Source organism: Aythya fuligula, chromosome 22 (genome assembly GCF_009819795.1).
Source record: "Aythya fuligula isolate bAytFul2 chromosome 22, bAytFul2.pri, whole genome shotgun sequence".
Lineage (NCBI taxonomy): Eukaryota > Metazoa > Chordata > Aves > Anseriformes > Anatidae > Aythya > Aythya fuligula.
The window spans coordinates 4,184,187-4,199,444 of NC_045580.1; positions in this window are offsets into that span (position 1 = coordinate 4,184,187).

The following is a 15,258-nucleotide window of genomic DNA, read 5'->3' on the forward strand; positions in this document are numbered from 1 at the left end:
CGTGCATGGCATGCCTTGTACTATTGCCCTGTGGCCACTCTAGCCCTTTGCCCTGAGATATCTGGCAGCTGCCCTTGCTACAACTAACAGCAAGGTTTCATAGGAACTGCAATCCAAGCATAGCCCCTTGCTTTTTCACTCTGTTTTTGGGGCTGGGGGAAGGAAAGCAGAGGTAAAGCCTTGCCCACTCTGTGCTGAACCCTGATTTCGGTGGAGCCCTCATTCAGGGAATTGCATTTCATCACCTCTCGCAGCATGCTTTGCTTTCCAGGCAGAGGATGTGTTGCACCACGCCGTGCAACGTCTGCCTGGGATGAGGTGTGCAGAAACTTCGCTCGGAGACGAGTTCTGAAAGCACAATTCCCTGCAGGTAGAGACAGCACGGAGCTCTACAGGGAGAGTCCTCCAAGTCTTGACACATCATAAAACGAATCTATTGGGCTTAAGGTCAGTAGGGGAGCCTGGCATCATGAGGGGGCTGTGCTGGAGGTTTTTGGGGTCAGGCTGGGACATGGATAGGGTCCTGCAACAATTATTACCTGACACAGATTGAGAAGGTGCGTTAGGACTTAGGAAGTGAAAGACTCTTACTCAGCACACCAAACCAAGGTCACCAATAACTGTAGGGAATATTCTGGCATGTGGCAGGGGGTGGATTTCTTCACCAGCGTTCCCTGAACCTGTGAGGAAAGGTTCCCCAGGACTGGATTTAGATAAACGGAGAGGGCACAGTTCTGAGAAAGCAACCTCGGATTCAGAGATTAGCTGCTAATTCAATTAACATGAAATGGAAAGACAAACAAAGCCTGCAAATCGGGCTCTTGGTTTCAAATAGGCAAATCTTTGTTGACTGAGGGAAATCCACAGGAATGAAAACTGGACTTGGGAGCTCAGAGAGGCTTGCGATTTTTCAAAGCCCAAAAAAAAAAAAAAAAAAAAAAACAAAGTCGAAAATGGGTGAGAGGTGTGGGGGCAGGGAGAACCTTCCCCGGGAGGTTTCCAGTTGCAGCTAGCTGCGAAACCACCTCAAAGGGATGCTGGCAGCAGGATGCCTGCGAGGGATGTAGAAACAGGCCAGGTCAGCAGAGAAGGCAGCAGCTCAGAGGTCGGCGTGTGGAGGAATAAACGGGGCTGGCAAAAGCTGGATGAGTAATCCCACCCTGGGCATTAAAACGGCCGGCCCCAAGTTCTTTGGTGCAGAACAAAAGGAGTGAGCAAGGGAGGAAGAAATGGTGATGCTCTGCAGTCAGTGCGGGGTAGAGATTGAGGCATGTCTAAATATCGCCTTGGAAGGACTCATTAATGGGAAAATGGGGCTAAACGCGGGGCAAGTGAAGGCAAGGGTATCAAGGAGAAAATTGCCAAGTTCCTGGTAGGAATGAAATTAAAAGCTTGTTTTGTTGGGGGTGTAGGGAAATACCTTCTGCCCCCTGGTTGAGGCAGCGTGGAGGAAATCACAGATCCTTCACTGGGATTTCTGACAAGTCTGCCTCGTCTCAGCACTGCCATGGCACCAGAGACCCAATTTCATGCCTACGTTTGGAAAAGGGGTGGGGAGAGGTTAGCCTAGCTGAGCACAGAGATGCTAACTCATCCTCAGCGGGGTGTCAGGGATGACTTTGGGAGCAAAATGTGTGAAGGGAGCCTGTGGATGGGAAACGAACTGCTCCGCGGCCACCTCGGATGAACTACTTGTTTTTCTTTCCTGAGATGACTCAACTTCTAGATGGATGCTGAAAAAAAAAAAAACAGCCTCTAGCTTGCTCCAGGGGGTGAAGCTCGAGCTCTTTCCAGGAAGGGAGCACCCAGCAGGGCTTCTCCTAGGGCGACTGTGTCAGATCCCCTCCTGCTGCCGGAGGAGGAGGCTTCCGAGAAGCGCCGATGCTTTCTGACTGCAGCACACTCGGGGCTGCCTCCTCCGCTTCCCTGCTCTCTCTCTCGCTGCCCTAAGAGCTGGCAGCAGCCCGAGTCTGTCCTTCCCCTTTTCCTTACTTTCCTCGTGCCCGAGCACGTTGCAGAGCAGGCCAGGAGCCCCGCACTCTGGCAGCCACAGGAGGAGGGCAGGGAGAGGTGGCAGGAGAGGGGAAGGCGTGAAAAGAGGAGAGAAAAAGATAAGAGAAAGGGAGAGAAAACTTTTATTTTCCTGATTTGGGGGAAATCTCTCCTGATTCAGGGGAAATCAGGTTCAAAGTGTCCCAGCAGGGCCCTGCACTCTCTCCGTCTCACCAGCAGGATTAATCATTACCCCAAAAGCAATGCTTCCACAAAAGCCTGAAAGTGCAGCATATAAAAACCCGAATGCCTTCAGTGACCAGCTCGAGCTGGATCTCCCTTCTCTGCCCTGCCTTCCCTGTGCCTTGTGGCCGCAGGAGCAAGGTGCTGGTTGCCACACGTGTGTTTGATGCTCCTGGCACCAGGACGGGTGGCAGGGGCTCTGCCACCAGTGCCAGGGCTCCCCTCCTTGCTGTGTTTGCTGGTTCCTTGCTCGGGACCTTCTGCTGTTTTGTTTGGCCGGGATTTGGTCCCGGAGAGGCTGTGCGTGAAGGCAGGAACAGGTCCGGGTGTGTTTGGGGCTGTGTTTTGCTGACCCCACCTCCCTGCCCCTTTTCCGAGATGCTGGCCTCTTTCAGCTGACAGCCGGCTTTCCTGCCAGCCTTGTTAGCTGGAGCTGGAACAATTTCCTTTGAACTCAGCTTGAATTAACATCGCCATGGCAATGGGATCGGGGCTTTGTCTCTCGCAACCTGCCCTTCACCCTCAACAAGGGGTCCCGCCAGGAGGTGGGAAGGGCCCAGGGTGCCACGCTGGCCCACGCCACCACCTTCTCCTGGGGGAAAGCAGAGGGAGAAAGCCCAGGGCTGGCTCTGCTCCCTGCAACATCCCCTGGGGAGAGGAGGCTGCAGCAGGTCGGCGCTCGGTTTAGATGAGTTTGCAGCATAAATGACCCGGAGAGTGAACGTGTGCTGGGGGCGAGAGGAAAGCAGCCCCTTTCACTTCACCCTAAACAGTCACAAACACACGCAGTTCCCCAGAGAAACCTCCCTGGTGCTGAGCCAGCACGGTGGAAGGAGAACTGTGCCCCGGTCAGCTCTTCCCCTCCGCCCCGTGCTGCCTCCCCTTTCCCACATATCCAGTTTCCCAGCGCCATGTCCATCCCCATCTCTGCCCCGTTTTCACCCCAAGTGCCCAGAAATCTGCTGCTGAAGGAGCAGGGTGGCTCCCACCAGCTCCTCTTTTTCCCTGCTGTGCGGAAAAGCCACGTGCAAGGCGATGACCCCACCGGTAAAAAGCTGAACTAAAAACCCCTCTGCCCTGCGAGTGCCACCCAGTGCCACCCACCCATCTCATCAGCCTCTCCTCCCTCCCCAGGCCCCCTTTTTCCAGCACCTTGACCTTCCCAGCCTTGCCTCGCCCCCCAGCCCAGGCACCCAGCCCCAGATAAAGGACCCTTTATTCCCTGTTTAGCACCAGTGGGCTCTGGCTAACAATGTGGGGTTTTCTCCTCTCGTAGAGCGAGAGGCTGGCTTTGCAGCCAAGTCTGTAGGTGGGAAAAAGAAAAAAAAAAAAAAAGCAAGAAAAAAAAAAAAAAGCCTTTTCCTTTGAATGCCGGGTAATTTCTCTGAGAGCTGCCTGAGGGAAATCAAATCTCAGTTTCTTCTCTTTTTTTTTATTTGGGGGGGGGGAGGTAGTAGGGGGAGCTGTAAACACGGCAGCAGCCACTTCCCTTCCTCCTGCTCTTCCTCCGGGTCGGGCGCCCTGCTCCAGAACAACCCCGGGGAAGGCAAAACCCTTCCTGCTCCCCCATGGGGATGGGCTGCAGGTGGCCGGGCAGGGGAAGGAAGCCCCAGACGGATGCTTTGGGTCCGGAGGGGTTTTGCTGGGTGTTAGCTGCAGTCAGGGTCATCGCAGCTGTGGTCCCCCGAGGGGTTTGGGGAGCTGAGGAGCAGAACCAGCTCCTTTCTCTGCCCCGTACCGTGTCTGGGGCTTGGTGGGGTGCAGGGGCATCACTCCAAAGCTCAGGGCTCTCAGTGCAGGGTTTTGGGGTGGCTGTGGCTGCTTGGGTTCCTCTCCTGCCCCCTTCTCCCCCCGCAGGGCTCCTTCTCCCTCCTCCAGCAGCTCCTGCAGCTGGGCCGCAGCAGGCAGCTTTCCTTCCCTGTTAATGAGAAACTCCTGCACTTTGTCCCTTGAAACGCAGCCACGTTGGCCACGTGATTGCGGGGAAGGGCTTCGGCGAAGGCTGCGGGGGAAGAGAGGGAGGCGAAGGGCTAAGCTGGCTCCCCTCGCACACCCCGTCCTGTGCCAGGGGCCGTGCCGGGAGGGGAGAGGAGAGGCTCCAGCTGGAAACCAGTTGCTGGGGAATGGGAGCCTGCCCGGCCTCACCCTGCTGACCCCACGCTGACTCAGCGGCTGTCTGCGCCTCTTCCCTTCCTACCCGGGAAGGGGAATTCAGCCCCACGCACCCACTGCCTCCCCCAGCCCCGTCCTCAGCTGTGATGAGCACGCAGCGGCCGCCGTGCGCGTACCAGGGGCTGTAAATCATAAACTGGGGGGCAGCTTCCTGGAGAGGGGGAGCAGAGGTCGGCCCTCACCTCCTGGTACAGCTGGGCCTGCGTTTGGGAACAGATTTGGGTCAGGATAAGGGAAACCCCCAGCCTCAGCTTCCTGGCATCACTGAGGACGAAATGAGATTGATTTTTCTGCTCCCCCAACTTTGCTGCCAGTGGTGCCACAAAGCTGCTCGGCATCCCTGGGTGGGGGGCAGCTTTCCCTGCCAATCCACCCCCCTGCTGCAAAAACCTTCTCTGAGCCAGCCAGCAGGGCACGGGGCCCCTGTGAGCATCCCTCTGGGTACAGGACGTGCGCCACCAGCCCCGCACAGCGCCGGCCCCGCCGCCCCCCCGCTGGCCCCAGCGCCTCTTATCTCGAGCTGAAGGCATCTCGTCTCTCCCTGATACAGACGAGGCTGCCCCGACCCTGCTGTGGCTCCGTGCCAGTCCCGGATCCTCTTTCTCTTGCAATCCTGCCCCAAGAGCTGGGAAGGGAAGAGGATGCGATCCCTCCCGCAGAGCTGGGGCAGCCCCATTGATTTGGGGCTGCAGACCTCCTGCGGCAATGTGTGATGGATCCTCGTAGGGTTGGCACTCTCAGCGGCTCGCAGGCTGCCCAATATCAGGTTTTGTCCTTCACCAAGCTCTGAGCTTCGTGCCACAGTGCCCTGGGCAAAAAAAAAAAAAGGGGGCTTCCCAGCTCTGCCTTTTGGTTTTTCTTCACGCCACCCTGCTGCCATAAAGGAGTATGAAATAGGATGAACTCGGGATTTACCCCCCATCAGGACTGAAAGGGACATCGTAGAGTTACTGCTGGAGCCGAATCTTTTCAGATTTTGGGGTATCAGAGATTCAGATCCCAGCTCTTTGGGTGAGGGAGGGCTTTGGGAACAGGCAGCATCCCCAAAGGTGCTGCTGGTTTCTCCCACATGGCGCAGGGCAGGCAGAAGAAGGGCACGGGAGGGAAGACAAAAACTCCCCAGCTCCGAAGGCTTCCCGGCTCTTGCACTGCTGCTTCCCCCACCTCCTCCTCTTTAGGGGGGCTGGCAGGGGGGAGGCAGAGCAACAGGAAACTCTCAGCCAGCTGTGATTTTTCACCAGAATCCGAGAAACCGCCTGGAAGCGGCAGCTGCGCTCAATAAAGCTGGGTCATTAAAATGACACAGCAGCTCCGCGGGGAAGGGGAGCCAACAGCACCGGGAGGGGAAAGCCTCTTGTCTGAAGTGACTGGGGACAGAGCAGAAAAGAAAAGGGCCCTTGGAAAGCCTGAGGAGGGAGAAGGAAAATAATCCTCAGCTCCCTGGCCACGTGCCCAGCCGGTGAGATGCCGCAGCTCTTGGCCACGGGTCCGGGAGCTGGGGGCAGGACAGGACGGTGCAGAGGGTTACCTGGAAGAGTTGGGTTTCCTCTGCTGGCCTCGTGCATCTCACGCTTTGTTATCAGCCCCCCCGAGGAGCCCTGGAACCGAGGCCAGGCAAGGAGGGGAAGGTTTTTTTTCTTCTCTGCTCCAGCCCCCGAACGCCACATCAGCAGCGAGCTGCAGGATGACCTCGATGAGGAACAGATCATCCCCTGGCCTGCTGCCACCTCCCTGCCCGCGGGGACACCGGGACCTTGAGGGGGGGAACGGGGCTGAGGCCGGGTGGGCTGCACCACGAGCCCCCCACTGGGGATGTGGGCACCCGGAGCCGAAGCAGCAGCAGCTTTTGGGGCAGGAGCTGGCTCAGGGGGGATTTTTTTCCATCATTTTCAGCCTGATGGCAGTGCCCAGCAGAGATTTCCGAGGGCTGTGATCAGGTGGTGAGGCCAGCTCGTGAGATTGAGCAGGGGATGCTCCTGGCACCACTTTGGGCAGCTCTGAGAGGAGCAGTGTGGCCTGGAGAAGCCATCAGAAAAGTTTTAGTGACAGCACAGGGTAGGAGTTTTGTGCTTTTTTATTTTATTTTTTTTATTATTTTTTATTTTTTTCCCATCTCATTTCATTCCATCCCCCTTGGGCTGCATCAGCCTTGAGTTTTGGGGATGCCGAACACCCGCCCACCTCCTCCACCCCAAAACCCAGGCAGGGAGGTTTCGGTGGAGGCACCCCACGACGGCGGTGAGCCTGTTGGGTCACTGCCCTGCCCAGCCCCAGCTGGTGAGCCCAGTTTCAGGCTGATCCCATGGCTAAACCCCCACATGGCTTTGCTGAGACGTTTACATAAAGTCTCTTTCCAAAGAGCTTTAAGGCCACGTAAGATTAGGTGACACAAAATGCAGGGCATCTGTCCACAGAGGATGTGAATAGTCCTTTCAGTCAGCCTGTTGCTTTTTTTTTTTTTTTTTTTTTTTTTAACTTTTTTACTTTTTTTAAAGCTATTTGGTTCAGCGGGCCCTCCAGTCCAACAAACTGCCTAATTTTGCATTAACGTTCCAGGAAAGCACAGGAAACGTTTCCAGCTAAATCTGCAAGAAAAATATTTGCATTTCCCTCCAGGCTGATTTCTAACCTAGATTGCTGGGGTTTGGGGGGGGGGGGGGGAGCCTGCTTTTTAGCAAGTTTCCACAAAATAGATATTTCGCTTTACTCTGGAAAAAAATGAAATTCAGACCACTGCAGATGCTCCAGTGCCAAATGACTTTCAAGCATGATAAAATTCTGAGATCCTAAGCATAAAACATATGGCACTTTGCTTTGGAATAAGATTGAAAGGGAAAAGCTCAACTGTAAAGCTGAGCCGAGGACATTTTATTATTCAGAATGCTATGAAAAAGTGTTTTCTTTTAGCCAGAGGAAGACAGAATTTTGAGCGGGTCTGTTTTCTGAAATTAATTTTTTTCCGAAGACCAGCAGCAGCCTTATTATTTATTTGCATTGTGGTCATATTAGGTCAATTATGAAATCGCTTAAATGCAAACCAAAAGCTCCTTAGGAATTTATTTTATGTGAAAGTGTGGATGAAAATGGAAACGGCCAACCAGATTTTTCCAGTTTAAGAGAGAAATATTAACCACTGCCTCCCTCTGCAAGCGCAGATTTGGGGCAGTTTTGCGTTTCGATCTGGGAGGCGCAAGAGGGGGGAGGCGTTCGCTGCTCATAACTGGAGGGGAAAAAATCCCCCGGATATGTCATTTTCTTTCCTTACCGTATAGAAGAAAGGTTTAAATGGAAAAAAATGATGGGAAAAAAAAATAAAAATAAAAATAAAAATTCTGATTGATTCAGATCTCTTTGAGCCGCCCCGAAACGTGGCTCTGAGCCCCTGGCCAGCATTGCTGCGTCAGGCCCCACAGCGTCGGGTGAGCGCGCTCAGCCGTGCAGGGATTAGGCACATTCCCACGAGCTCCTGCTCAGCCGAGCATCCCCCAAATCCCTCCATCCCCCAAATCCCTCCATCCCTGCAGTACCGGGACACCAACCAACCCCAGAACCTGGGGCTGGGGGCCCCTGGGGCTCCCCCGAGCAGCGCAGGCTTTATCCTTGCCGCTTTACTCTTGCCCTCTGTGAGCTCCCCCAATTTTGTCCTCCTGCCAGCCGCACGCCGTGAGCCAGAAGCGGCTGTGGCTTGGGGCTGTGCTCAAAGAGCAGCTTCCCTGACCCCGTCTGCAACTGCAGATTGCCCCAGAGCACCGTGCCTAATTAACCTTGGTTTGTTCTTTGTAGCTGCAGGTGTTTTCCTCGCTCATAAACCCGTCCCGGTCCTTTCTCCAACTATTCACATCTTTTGTGCGCCGTGATTCTTTTCCAAATGTCCATTTTATAAATCACTTTAATTAGTTTTATATCACTCTCTTATATTTATATCACTTGATTTAGTTTTCACGCTGCTTCCATTACATCCTATATGTTGCTTTGATTTTATTTATGGTGTTTCTAGTGCATTTGCATTACTTTCCTGAGATGGATATCATTCTGGCTGGATTTACAGTGTATTTCTTCAGTTAGATTTATATCGCTTTAATTAGATTTATATCCCTTTAGACTTTGAGGGCTTCTCTTAGATTTATAATATCTCTTTTACTAGGCTTGTCTTGCATAGGAGATTTGCATCCTTTTTTTGTTTCAAAGGGTATTGCTTAACTCAACACCGGTGTTGTTTTACCAGGACTTTGGTCAGTGTCCCAGTTAGATATATGAAGCAAGAGCTCACCACCAGTGCTTCCATCCCCCACCCCCACCAGTTTCCACTGGGATTGTTCCAGCATAAATTGTGCTGATGTAAATTGTCTAAATTAGCCTCTTCCAAGTTGGCACTGGCTTGACTGTAGTGGAGATCTCACTAACCGGATTGCTTAGAGAAACCAGGGAGAATCCAGCAGATGAGATGCCATTTCTGTCCCTTCCTTTCCTGCCCTAAACGCCCCCATCACACAAAGCTGAGCACCCTCTCCCAGCACGGCAGCAGACCAGGACTCTCCCAGCTGCAGGAGCAGCCTCCACTGGGGGGATGTGGGCTCCAAGCTGGGTTTTCCCTCTCCCCAAGTGCCCTAATCAAGAAGAAACTGGGTGTTGAAAGAGAGATACCATTTCCTTCTGCACATTTCTGTTTCAGAACATGAAATTCCCTTGCCAGCCCCTTGGCACCACAGCAGGAGGGCAGCAGCAGCGCTCCCTTGAGCTGCTCTTCCCCCCAACAGCCCCCGAGGACCTGGCTTTGTGTTTCCACCCAGCTCTGACCACATCAGCAGAAGAAATCAGCTGGAAGGGCTCCAAATCCACATGCTTCAGGGCAAAAGCTGACCTCTGGCTGAGAAGGGTCAGTGGACATCCCCTGGGGGCTGCTGGTTCAGATGCTCGCAGTGGGATATTCGGCTGCTTTCCAGCAATGTGGGGCTCTGTCACAGGGCAGGATGGTGGACGTCTGCTCCCAGGACTTATCCAGGTTTGTCTCTAAACCCGCTGAGGGCCTGAGCTGATGGGAGTCAATTTTTGTGTGGTTTCCCAGCCATCAGCACTCAGTTTGCAGGGGTGGGCTGCGCCCAGGGGTCTCACAGGCAAAACCAACCTCCTGAATCTCTTCTTGCCCAAAACACAGCCAGATCCTGGTGCTTACTGCATGTCCAAAAAAAGTATTAAAAGAGGATTAAAAACAGTATTAAAAGAGATGCAGCACTCATAGAGCTGCAGCTCTGCGGGTCTGGCCATGGGAGATACCTGCCAGCAGCAGAGCAATCTGCCCGGTCACCTATCTTATTATCCCATCCCTTCCTCTTTGTTTTCACTCCCCCTGTGAACAGGACAAGCCCCGTGAGGCACAAAGCAGCGAGGGAGGTGAGGAATGTGTTACAGAAAGCCTCTTGTTTGGTAGTTGAATCCAGATGTTAGGGGAAGCGGCGGAGTTTGCACGAGCGGGACAGAAAAAGGCTGGAGCGGGAGCAAGGCGCACGCAGCTGCCCTCCCGGTTACCCCATGAAACGCTGAAGGGAGCTGAATTTGACTCTTTAGGAGCAAATTCTGGACCAAAAGGGCAGCCGGCCCAAATCTTCAGCGCAAGGGCCGACCCACAAGGAGCACAAAATCCTGCTCTTTTACCCCAGGGTGATGTAGCTTGGCCCAGAGCAAGAGGAGCCTTCTGCAGAGCCAACGCGTAGTCACGACCCTGCTTCACCACAGCAGCTTTACTTTTGTGGGGCAGTCCTGGCCACCGGGGAGATTTCCCAACCATTTCCCAGTAACTCTCCATGAATCCACCAGCAGGAACGGGGCAGAAGCCCCCTGCCCCCTCCCCGCCTGCTCTCCCCCACCCTCTGCCTCTCACCCTCCCTGCAGCCGCACCCGACCTCTGCATAAACGAGCGTGCTATCCCAATTAACGTGCAGCTAATCAGGCCATCGGCATCTCTGGAGGAGAGGCTGCATCCCAGGCCTTGGCTGCAGAGGTCTGAGCACGCTGCTGCCTTCCCCGTGCTCTGCCACTGGGCCCCTTTCATTTAATTACGCCCAGGCTGCCGTACGCCTCAGCCTTTTAATTGCCCAGGGCAGAGAATGGGGCGAAAAACAGGTCGGAAGATGGATAAAAAAACAGGATAGAAGATGCTGGGTATTGTTTTAAGACAGTAAAGCTGTTTATAAACACCACGGAGAAGCTAGCTTTATGTAATTGCCGAGAAAAGGAGGGCATTAAGGGGGGGCAGCAGGGAACACCCCAAAGGGAGGCTGAGGAGCTCTTAATTAACGAAAAATGACTCGGAGCCTGATCCACCTCTGTAACAGCAAGATCCCCACTGAACACTACCGCTACAAACCCTTTCCCGGAGCTTCAAACCAAGCCATAGGCCTGTAGGAGTAGTCCCAGTTGTAGCTGGGATTTAGTCAAAAATTTGGCTGAATTTAGGGGATTGGGAGGGTAAAAAAAATCCAGCTAACTCTCCCTGAGGTCTGTTAGTGCTGTGGTGCTGGGAACAACAGAATAAAGCTGACTTTTATGTGTTCACATCCCCAAAAAGAGTTGCCCTGATTGAACACTTCAAAAAGCACTGATGATTCTTTCATGTATCTTTAAAAGTAAGAGTTTGGCATGGAAATGAAAACGAAGGATGGAAGATTAAATAGATCAAGGCAGAGCGTTTGGGTCGGATCCCTGACCTCAGTTACACCGCTTTTAGTTGAAATTAACACCAGCACGCGGAGGATGAGAAACTCGGGGACTGAACAGGCAGCAAAAGCTCGTGCTTGGTTGGTTTTCATTTGGAAAGCTGAGATCTCCCAGGCTCTTCTGGAGCACGGCTGGGTGGGTTTTCGGAGCACAACCACGAGCCTGTTCTTCCTCCCTTGCCTTTTTGCTCTCCTGATCCCTGTCTGCGCAAGCAGCCAGCCAGAGCGCTGCAAGAAAAACTCTGCCTGGCTCTCAGTGTGTGCGCAGAGCTCGGTCCAGCAAGGGAAATAAACCTGATGAGGCCAGGGCAGGGGATGGAAAGCCTGGTAAGCCACAGGCAGGCTGCCCGGCGGAGGCTGGGAGAGGCTGGGCGGCTGTCGGGATGTGCTCGCAGGGTTAGCAGCCTGCTGAGGGCTGCAGCACCAGGATGTTTCACGGGCTTCTGCTGAGCTTTGCAGGCACACAGATGAGCTAACTCTGCAGTGTTTTCCCTGCTGAAAGCTCTGCAGGGAGGACTGCAGGGCTGGGAGAAGCTCCCAGAGAAGTGCGTGGCCCCAGGACCACGGGGAAGGCTGTGCAGAGGTGTGTGCAGCAGCTTTGATGCCAGCTCCATCCATCTCCTCCACCAGAACAATGCACAGTTCCTTACACACAGCCGAATAAATCACATCAGTGCTTTGTTTGAGCTCTGGATTGGAAAGGACTCCGGGCAGCATGGATCCTGAGCACTCCAGCAGGCACTAATTGCCCTAACGAGCTTCCCCCAGGCCTTGCCCCATGCTTCCCACTGGCCCCCCAGCTCCATTTAAGCTCAGACCCAGGTTTCCTACCTTTTTCTGAGCAGCTGGAGTGGGACAAGGCAGCATCTCTGCCCTGCATGGTGATGTGAGCAGAACAAGCTCAGCAGGGACAGCTGGCACAGCCCCGTGTCACCAGGTGAGGCAGGACCAGGGGATGCTGAGGACACTGGTCGATATATCAGATGTAGGAGGGACAGGCGTGGTTGGACCTGCTGTGGAGCTCAGGTAGGGGATGAGGAATGTGGTCTGAGCTCTAGCAAGGCTCTGGAGGCAGGGCAGAGGTCCCAGCAGCAAGGTATGGCCTGGACCTTCTGTGGGTGCTGCAGCTGGAGTGGTTCCTTCCCCCGCTGCTTCCTTGCCCATGAGCTTCTGCTCCACACCGTGCATGGTACTAGAGGCAAAGATAACCTTGAAAGGTGAAGAAGAAGCCTTCTGAAGAGGCAGGGAGGTTATGTGGAGGAGGGAAGACTTCCTGGGAACCGCTGTGGCTGCTGATTCAGCAGGCTGAGGGGAACCCCGCGGGCAGTGACCAGGCTTGTTTCCCAGCAGCAGGGAGCTGGGGGACCTGCAGGAGGCTCGGTGCTGCATCTGCACCACCCCCTTGCACCCCTCCTGGCACAGGCAGAGCCCCTTTACCCCTGCCAGCCTGTAGATGAGGACAGGAGGCCACAGCTCTGCCTCTCGCCCCTCTGAAGGTGATGGATGCAGAGACTGCAGTCCCTGGTGAGCTGTTCTTCCCAGTGCCCAGCTCCCCGCTGCCTTCCCGAGGTTGTTTCTCAGAATAAGTGGCTCATTCACAACAAACATCCCCGCTCTTTGATGTATTGCTGGTGCTGTTGTTGTGGTGCGTTAAGTATCTTGGTTTCGTGCTTGTAATAAGGAAACTGGCCGCAGAGCCTTACTGTAAGCTGATGAGAAAGTAGCAATAATTATTGCTCTCTCCTCCATGGGAGGGTGAACTTCAGATGCTAATGGGCTCTGGAGTACTGGCTGCTTACTCATGTTGGGGTGAAACAGCAAGGACCTTCATTCTCCTTGGTCTTAAATGCTCCTGTTTTGGGGAACAGGGCAAGAAATACCCTGAAGTGCACAGGAGGTGGTTGCAGCAGCCTGATTTTGGGCTAGGAGAGGGAAAATTGCGTTGTGTGTGTGGCGAGGGACAGGGCAGGTGTATTCCTGGAACGGGAGAGGATGCTGCAGGTGTTTATACCTCATCCAGCTCAGCACCAAGTGGGTGGCAAGTGGTGAAGACAGGGTGGCAGCAAACATTTTTCATTCACCTGGTAAATTTGCATGGGGTGCAGGCAGGGCTCTTGCAAGCAGCTTGCCCATAGAGCCCGAGGTGGGATGCTGGAGGACTTCTCACACTTTCTGCTTCTATTTTCCCCCCTGCCTGCTGAGGTTCTCAGCTTCTGCAGTCCAGCTCTCAGTGGGCACGACTCCCTCCCTGGTTTTCCACGGTGCTGGCGTGACGCTGGGCTGTAAATGAAGTTTTGAGGTGAGGAAGAGGGAATGAAGATTTGCAGCCTGGCCAGATATTAGTGGTTTTCCACAGGGATGACAAAGGATGCATCCAAGGCAGCGAGGCGAGCCCCGTGTCGAGCTAATCCCCTGCTCCCACGCACTGCCCTGCTGCAGCTTCACAACAAAGTGCAGCGGAGAACATTTTCTTTTACCAGCATATTTTTCCTTAACCTCGTTCTCAAGCATGGCTGAGGTATTTTAATGGAAATTTCCTCCCAGTAAAAAGGGCGGCAGCACACGCACGCATACCAGCGACGAGATCATTAACATTCACGAAAACTATATGCAGCTCAGCAACTGCTCCTGCCGTGGGGGCACTGAACCAGCAGGCAGTTTCCTTCCCGATAGCTGGGAGAAGAGATTGAAGAGCTGCTCCATATTAGCAGATGTATAAACAGCAAAAGTAGAAGCTGACACCAGTGAAGAATTGATTTGGTCACTCAGGCTTGTCCCAAAGCTGTGCTTCCTCTTCTCCAGCTGCCCTTCATGGCCAGTAATTCTCCAGCCCCCGCTAATGTGCCCAAACATCCCTTCCTGGGATGTGACCCAAGGTGTCTGTCCCTTCAACAGCAGTTTTTAATCCCAGCAGAGCAGTATTTCTCCTCTCCTCCTTTCCTTGGTAACTTTTCTGCTCTCTGCTCTTACTTTCTCTGTCTAATGCCAGTGTTTTGTTTCCTCATCCCCTGGTATTTGTCTCTGCCCATTCATTTTGGGGCTGGGATTGGATCTTCATTCCAAGCGTCAAGGATCAGTTGTGCCTTGGTCAAATTGTGATCTGCAGGGCTAGGGTTTCTGGTGAAGTGCTGAGCCTTGGAAAGAGGCAGTCCCCTTTCTGATTTCCTTCCCTCTGGGAGGTACCAGGAGATAAAAATGATATCCCTCGCTCCAATTCAGGCAAGGATGGCCCTAAATTACTTATTGCACCCTAGGGTCCTGGTATGCAGTGGGCACTGCTGATGCCTGCAGCCAGGAGCATGTTCCTGTGGCTGTGCAGGGAGCAGAGGCTGTAGCCCCACTCACCTCCCTTTGTCCTCCAAAACAGACCCAGGACCACGCTGTGCTCCAGTTTTGGGGGCTCAGTGGTGAGGTGCTGGACCTGGGGTAACCCCATAGCGATGGGGAAGCTGATCCCAGATTTGAGCTGGGCGAGGAGTGCAGCCCTTTGGCTGGAAGCTCTCCAAGGGTTATTTGTGCGCGCTAACCTCGTGGCACTCTTCCTTCCAGCCCCTGCTGGGGTCCTCCTGTCTTTTTGCATAATCTCCTCTGAATAAATAGACCGTGAGCGGGGCCTTCTCGGCGGCTTTTGTCAGGAGGAGCTGCTGGGTGTACGTTTCTACCTTGTGGGCCCTCCCTCTCTTTCTGTGGCAGAGCCGAACCATTTCTTTCCTCCCGTTTGCACCTCTTAACTTTCTCTGCTTGCCTGCTCTGATTTCTTGGCCCTGCTATTGTCCTGAAAAGCATTTGGAGGATAGAGTTTGTGAGAAAGCCCTTACATTTTCTTACATTTTCAGTCTAAAACTTAACTTGTGTGAGGTCCCACAAAATACATTACTTGGACAAAAGTGATCTCTTCTCCTGGAAGCGTGGATTTAAATGGTTGCTCCTAGACATTTCCGTGCTTCTTGCAAAGCTTTTTCTCTGAGGCCCTAATCCTGCTGCCACAGTGACCTTTGTGTTTGCAGGGAGACCTTTTGAAATCAAAGGGGCCCTTCACGAGCATCTGCCCATCTGGAAGCGATTGCAGGAGTGGGCGGGTGAAGGGCAAATCTGGAGCCTTGTGGCTGGGCTGCGGAGTCTGAAGTGCCCCAGGTCT